The sequence below is a fragment of the Suricata suricatta genome, chromosome 1 (assembly GCF_006229205.1).
Source record: "Suricata suricatta isolate VVHF042 chromosome 1, meerkat_22Aug2017_6uvM2_HiC, whole genome shotgun sequence".
NCBI classification, from domain to species: domain Eukaryota; kingdom Metazoa; phylum Chordata; class Mammalia; order Carnivora; family Herpestidae; genus Suricata; species Suricata suricatta.
Genome location: NC_043700.1, coordinates 188,305,293 through 188,311,608, shown reverse-complemented (window position 1 = coordinate 188,311,608; position 6,316 = coordinate 188,305,293). Strand labels below are relative to the sequence as shown.

General features: G+C 55.4%; 1 long non-coding RNA gene across 1 annotated transcript in view; it reads right to left on the bottom strand.

Annotated features, from left to right (window-relative positions):
* Positions 1–3,386: 3,386 nt before the first annotated feature.
* Positions 3,387–6,316, bottom strand: part of LOC115299332 — a 14,930-nt gene continuing 12,000 nt past the window's right edge. Inside the window, exon 4 of the long non-coding RNA XR_003912134.1 lies at positions 3,387–3,817. This is a non-coding gene — a long non-coding RNA (uncharacterized LOC115299332). The remainder of the gene's footprint in view (positions 3,818–6,316) is intronic.

Below are 6,316 nucleotides of genomic sequence, written 5' to 3'. Positions count from 1 at the left end.
GGAGGAGGTGGGGCCTGAGAGGCGGGGCCTGCAGCACGGGCTGGGGGGCGGGACGCATGAGCCGGACCTCCCCCCAACTGGTCTGTCCATCTCCGCTTTCCTGGTTTCCTTCAGGGGCTTCTCCTCCCATCCCAACAATTGTCCTGTGAACATGTCACCTTAGTGCAAATGTTTCACCTTTTCTGGCGGGCGGGGGCGGGGTGGAGGGCACCACAGGGGCCACACGTGTCCCCACTTCCCCGCAACTTGCCACACTTGGCCCTCTCCACCTGGTGGCCTCTCCACGGGCCTCTCTCGCGGAGCAGGACTGAGCCACACCGAGCATGGGGGAGGGAGGGCGGTGCGCCCAGCGGCTTGCAGCCCCGGAGTGTGGGTGGGGGCGGAATCGGGGAGGCTTTGCCTTCCCAACCGGGCACCGGCAGGAAGCGCAGCCCCTCCAACAGTGTAAGGTGGTGATCTTTGAGGCCGCAGGCCATTGATGGACTGCAGAGACACCCGAGGTGGTAGAGTCGGGGCTCATTGGGCACTGGAGGATTCTAGCAGGAGAAGGGGGGATTTTCTGGGGAAGGGCCCTGTGGGCGCACAGAGCTGGGGCTGCCCCTGCAGCAGGTCCCTGACCAATGCCGCCTCATCAGGTGTGGTGCAGGGCCGGGGACCAGGCTTGAGGACAGGTTCAGGTCTCTGCCACAGGCCACCTTCGCCCCGCCCCCCCTGCACCTGGGTTTTTCCTCTATCAGACAGCGGCAATGGAAGTTCATACCTTGAATTTCAGGAAAACGAACCAAGATGATATGTGTTAAAGCCCACGAGTCTGGCCCACAGCAAGCTCTGATTTCATGTCTCTGCCCCCTGGGTTGTTGCTGAGGGTAGACCAGATGTCTGTCTTCGCCCAGGCGGGGCACTGCTCCAGAACTTTCTCAGATCTCTAGTCCTCTACGTGGCTGCGAGAGCCTGTGGGGGGGCGCAAATAATGCTCCTTAAAGGTGCCCACGTCCTCATCCCTGGAGCCTGTGAATAGGTCACGTTATGTGGCAAAAGTAACGTTGCCAGAGTGACTGAGTTCAGGATCTTGAGATGGGAGATTATCCTGGATGGTCTGCGAGGGCCCCAGACATAATCACAAAAGTCCTTCTAACAGGGAGGCAGGAGGGAATCGGGCTACAGGGAAGGCAGAGACCAGGTGATGCAGCCACGGGCCAGGGAGTGCCAGCAGCTGCCAGCAGCCACACCAGCGGCCACACCAGCGGCCAGGCCAGCAGCTAGAAGAAGCAGGAATGGGATTGTCCCCTTGGGTCACTCCTGATGGCCCTGCTGACACCTTGATTTTAGTCCAGCGAGACTCCTCTTGGATGCCCGCCCTCCAGAACCATAAGATAATAAAAAGTTGCGTTGCTTCGAGCCGCTAAGTGTGTGGCGCTTTGTTACAGCGGCTGCGGGAAACTCAGGTGGTGCCTTTACCCTGCTTTTTGTGGCTCACACACAAGCGGAAGATGGAGCGCAGGGGAGCTGGGGATTGTCACTGCAGTGTGTCCAGCCAAAGCTGGCGACTGGGGCACGGATCCAGCCCCTCCCAGTGTGGTTTCCTGGTCTGCAGGGGCGGGGGAGGAGCGGCGTGAGCAGGGACCTGGCTTCCACGGTGCGCTGCCCTGGGGCTCGGCCCAGGTCCCTGGCCACCCTTCTGGGCTGGCAGGCTCCTTGCCCTCTTCTTGGTCAGGTGGCGTTGCCAGCCCAGGGGACCGACCGCCCTGTGTCTTCTTGGCATCTCACTCGGCTCTCCGCGGGGGTCTGGCTCATGGCTCCCAGCTTGCTTGCTGTCTCGGTGCTGCCGCCTCCCACATCTGCATCTTCAGCCCGGCTTCTCAGTTCCCTGCTGGTTGCTTCCGGCAGCCTGCTTAGGTGACTCAGAGGTCCTGTAAACCCAATGTGTCTGACCCCAAACCAAGAGTTCTGTCCCCTGGCTAGTCCCCCCTCTCCCTGGCTTCCACCCCCATGGCCACCAGCCTCTGTTTGACAAGCCCCATATTCAAGGGCTGTCTCTGCATGGCCCTTCGGCAGTTCCCGTGACTGCCCCATCCAGAGCTCAGTTAGAAGAGTCGCTGGAAAAAGTGAGTTGATCCAGGCTTTTCCAAAAGGAAAAATCTACCCTTTCGCACACGAAACTCCATGCCTCTGAGCCTTTGCACATGCTGTTCCTTCTGTTAGGAATGTCCCTCCCCCCGGAATGCTGGTAGATTCACCCTCCAGTTCAGGCGTCCTCTCTTCTGTGTGGCCCTTCCCCGTGCTGCTCGCCCAAATGGGCAGACCGCCCCTTGTTCTCAGCCCCCACGGGACTGTGTTTGTTCCTTGTGCAAGGTGGCCTTTTTCGGTTGCAGGTGACAACAGAAACTCGACTCAGGAAAGTGTTAGCAAAAGGACGATTTATTGACTTTTGTAACTGGATCTAGAGGCTTAAAGATGTAGTTTTCTCCCCCTCCCCCTGCCTGTCTGTCTTCTTTCTCTTCCTCTCCTCCTCCTCCTTCCTTCTCTCCCTCTCCTTCTTCTCTTCCTTCTCCCCTCCCTCTTCTCTCTCTCCCTTCCCCCTCCCTCCTCCATGGCATAATCGCTGCATTGGAACCCAGGCGCCTGCTGGAGCACAAATACCGGCTCAGTCCAGAAGTGCTCAGTGCCTTTGAGCCTGGCTATGGCTTGCACGCGCCTCCTTCCCTCTCCGCACCCCAAGGTCCTCAGCAAAGCCTTGTTGAGTGAGTGAATGGGTAGATGGAATTCAGGGGCTCAGAACTCTCTGGAGACAAATGCAGAATTGTGTGGCGAGCATGTGCGCTCCTCTGTCGGTGTCCCGTATGTCCTTTACCATCACGGTGTTGGGCACGGAGTCCCCCTTTTGGCATCTTTCACCACCAGAGATTCGCCAAGTGCCCGATCAAGGTGCCGGTTTAGGGAGTTAGGACATGAAGAAGACACAGCTCCTTGATCTCAGAGGTTCAGGGTCTAGGGGAGCACCTGGCCACATGGGCGGATGGTAACAGTGCAGCCTATGACTGTGGCGGTGTGAGCTAACGCAGGGGCTGCTGGACTCGGGCCCCTCCGCCCCCCGAAGCCAGGCAGGGCTCCCCGAGAGGTGCCGCGCACGGGTGGGAAGCGAGAGGAGGGTGCGTACTGAGGCGGTCAAGCGCTTCGTGCAACTTTAATTTTTTTTCTTTTTTCTTTATATTTGAGAGACAGAGAGAGACAGCGTGAGCAGGGGAGGGGCCGAGAGAGAGGGAGACACAGACTCTGAAGCAGGCTCCGGGCTCTGAGCTAGCTGTCAGCACAGAGCCTGACGTGGGGCTCGAACCCACGAACTGTGAGATCATGACCTGAGCCGAAGCCTGACGCTCAACCGACTGAGCCCCCCAGGCGCCCCGCTTCGTGCAACTTTAAAGCCACGACTCTGTGCCGTTCAGGCTCTCAGGCAGGCCGCCTGCAAGGAGAGAGTCCCGAGTTCAAGTTGTTTTCTTGCATTTCTTAAGTTCTGTGAAGGCAACAGGTAAATCTTCTCTAAAATTCCGCCGGCCTCTCCTTCCAGTGCTTTCCCTTCTTCCACAGCCAGGAGCACAGTCTCTTCCTCCTCGGACCTTTCTCTCCCCCTCTAGCCGCTCAGGGTCCAATGATGCGTCCACTCTCTGGCTCCGTTACAAAAGCCAGGGCAGGAGGCTCCCTGGAGAGCAGGGCAGGACAAGGAGCTGCCCGGGTACCACAGTGGGAGAAGGAGGCTCTGAGCCCCTTGAACGTGAACTCCTCTGGTCTCCTTCCCCTTACCTTCTGAACTATTATTAACCTGTTTCGAAGATGAGGAGACGGAGTTTCAGAGAAATCAAGTAACTTGCCCAAGATTTCACAGATAGCAAACGCCCATTCTTCCTGCCTGTTCTTTCCTTCCATCTTCCCTTCTGCCCACTTAACTGTGACTTCAACCCAAACATCTCGTCTAGGCCACGCCCCACCCCTGCACCTTTCCTTCATAAGACTTGTCACAGTTGTAATTGTACATCTATTTGAATAATCCTGTGTTAAAGTCTACCTCCAACACTAGACCATGACCTTGCAGAGGGGAGGAACGGTATATTTTCTATACTCCCTTGTATTCCCAGTGAACAAAATAGCCTCTAAGACATAACAGGTGCTCAATAAATATTTGCCAAATAAAAGTAGAGTAAAAGTTTGGATTGTGAGTAACTTGTTCAGTGAGTATTGCACAAGACCAGCAAACATTTCGAATACACTTTAACTTGATAAACGAGAGGTGTCTTGCAATGCGGGTAGTACGTGGTGCCGAACGTCACATGATCATGAGCCAACGGTTCGTGAAATCTGCTTTGATATACAAGTGCTTTGGATTACAAGCATGTTTCTGGAATGAATTATGCTCGTGAGCCGAGGTTTCACTGCCTAAGGAATTGAGCTTCACACCTGTCTCCAAAACCCACGCTCTCTTCTGACATCAAAGTCGGTGTTCTCCAGGAAGACAAGATGGGATGGAAGCCATTCCAGGCTGAGGAATTATGGTAAGACCCACTAGGGGAATTACAATTTGTGTTTTATTCATCTGCTTGCTTGTGTTTTGTCGTGGTGGTGGCTTGGATCTGGGCTGTAGGTGGACGGGGTGGGGCAGGGGAAGATTCAGGAGCAAGGGCAGGATGATTAAAAGACTTCACAGGGGCACCTGGGCAGCTCAGTGGGTTAACTGTCCGACTTCAGCTCAGGTCATGATGATCTCACGGTTTGTGGGTTTGAGCTCTGTGTTGAGCTCTGTGCTGACAGCTCAGAGCCTGGAGCCGGCTTCAGATTCTGTGTCTCCCTCTCTCTCTGACCCTCCCCTGCTCATGCTTTCTCTTTCTCTCTCAAAAATAAAGAAAACATTAAAAATAAATAAATAAATAAATAAATAAATAAATAAATAAATAAATAAAACATTAAAAAATAGACTTCACAGACCAGGACTGTCCAAGGTTCAGGGGTTACAGGGGGGATACTGAGGGTGGGGAATGACGGGATCATAGTTACACATGAGAAAGGTCACGCTGCCTGTCATTGAGAGGAGGGTGGCCAGAGGATCAGGCCAGAGCCTGGAGCCTAGCACAGTGTCCCTGTCAAGCAGCTGGAGAAGACACGGTCCTGGATGGGACATCAGGGGAGAGAGGGGCAGACCAGCTCCTAGGAGATGGAAGGATGGTCTCGCCCCCAGCGGCAGAGAGCACCGAGGGCAGAGACGCGAGAGAGGAGAGGCTGTGCGCAGCCGGTCTGAGAAGCTGGGCGCTTGCAAGTGTCGGTCCAGCACACAGATGGTGGCCGGGTGAATGGGGCAGGTGGGTCTGAGTGCAGAGACGGATTAAGGAGGGGACGAGAGTGAGTCCGGCCCCTGCTTCTAGACTTCAATGCAGGGTCAGGGGTCTCAGATGGAAAGTGTGTAGCACGTGCTGCCTCTTCAGAGTCCCTCCCTGGTGCCAGAGATGGGGACCTTCAGGAGCAGAACTTGCCTGTTGTAGGTGACAGGGGTTCTGCCGGAAGGGAGAGGGGTGAAGGGCCAGGAACCTGTCCTCCTCTGTGCTGTTTCCTGCCATTCTTTTCAAAACTTGGGCGTTGGGCCACCGATGCAAGCCTCAATTTTAGTATATGTGCTTCCGAAGCAAGCACCGCAGACACAACCCTCAGTTTCCACTTCTGTCAAGCACCGAGACATTGATCCATCTTTCTCAAGGTTATAAAAGAGAAAGCCTTCAAGTGGCCAGCAGGGAGGGGGCTCTCCACTGACTGGAGGCTCCCTTCCTCCTCCCTGTCTTCTGGGTTCATCCAAAATTCTTCCCCCAGGAAAAATCCCTTAAAGATTGAGAGTGATTGATGGTGGGGGCGGGGAAAGACTGCCATGTTAGGTTTCAATTTCCGAATTGACATTGTGGGGCTGGGGGTGGGGGGGTCAGGAGAAGTGGTTCCCAAGAGACAAACTCCTCTTGCACGCTTTTCCTAGATGGCGGGTTTTATTGAACCTTACACCCCTGGCAGGAGCGAGAATCATTAGCCCATTTTGTGGATGAAGAAACCAAGGCCTAGTGAAGTTCAGTAGAAGGCTCAAGGTCACACAGCCAGAAACGAAGTCCGGAAGGGGTCTCAGGCCTGTGAAATCCAAAGCTGTCGTCGACCTTACAAACTCTTTCCCAGTCTAGACAGAAGTCAGTGAGTGCCCCCATCCCTGTCCCCTCTCTGTTCCCAAAACGTGACCGAGGCCAGGACACCAAGGCTGGGCCGGGGACCTCTGGGTCTTTCCGGGGCACGCTCTCCC